Below are 1,278 nucleotides of genomic sequence, written 5' to 3'. Positions count from 1 at the left end.
CGGTCCGCAAAATGCGGAACGCACATTGCCGCTGTCCATGTTTCGTGGATCCGCAGCTTCGTGGATCCGCAAAACATGTTGCGGACGTGTGAATGGAGCCTTATAAAGCAAAAAAAAAAAACTGGTGTGTGTGTGTATATGTGTGTGTATGTATATATATATATATATATATATATATATATATACACAGCATGCATACATTTATTATTATATTGCACTACATAAATTATATTCCACGATTTGCATAAAGAAGATACACGTAGAAAGATTGTTCAAATTTTATATTTTAATTTGGAAATTATTTGTAATTTTGCACAATGTTTCTTATGTTAGAAAATGCAGGAAAAGCATAAGCATTTATAAAGTATTGAATACTAATATATATAATATATATATGACCCCCGGACAAAGGCACGCCGAAACGCGCGTTGGGGTAGCGTCATCCTGGGTGCTATAGCACACGGTCTCTTTCGGTGAGTCTCTGTCTCTTTTTTACCTACACGGCATTTGACTCTGGACACTTCATACCTAGTTTCTACTGCGGGTTGCTTCTCATGTCATTCATGCTGCACTTGCAATGCAAATCCTGCTGTAGTCTCCTTTTTTGCCTGTGTAGGTTTACTTTTGACTGCTGACTCACCAAATATTCAGGTCGCATTTTTTGGTCATTGGTTGGTCATTGTACCGCATATACTCTATCCCATTGATCACTATTTTTTATATTTTTTTATATTTGATACGTGTGCTATCCCAGGGTGGCTCTCTTTTTCTGCTTCTTTTCACTTTTTAATGGCATATTACTGATTGCTATATATATATATATATATATATATATACCTTTTAATCATGTTACAATAAAAATATATTTTTATCATTGGTACTATGAGCTCCGTTCTCTTGTTTTTTTCGCTTGTTTCACTCGGGAGCTGGTACCGAGTTATAACTACAGGTGTCACTTGTGGCTGTATTGGGTGGACACTGTTTTCCATTTACCAATTGGACACCTATGGTCTCTTTTTTGTTTTCTATATAATATATATATAGTAAAGGCAATAAAGATATGCAATCCTTATAACTAAGAAGCTTATTTAGGCTTAGGAATTGTAGGGAAGATTTATCAAAAGTGATACAAAGAGAAGGGGGAGCAGTTGCCCATAGCAACCAATCTGGTTTCTGCTTTGATTTTCTAGGGGCCTCTGAAAAATAACCGATGAAATGTCACTGGTTGAGATGAACAGCTGCTCAACTTTTCCCTTTCACTAGTTTTTATAGACAGAG

Source organism: Bufo bufo, chromosome 3 (genome assembly GCF_905171765.1).
Source record: "Bufo bufo chromosome 3, aBufBuf1.1, whole genome shotgun sequence".
Classification (NCBI taxonomy): Eukaryota; Metazoa; Chordata; class Amphibia; order Anura; family Bufonidae; genus Bufo; species Bufo bufo.
Note: the sequence above shows the minus strand (reverse complement) of the source record.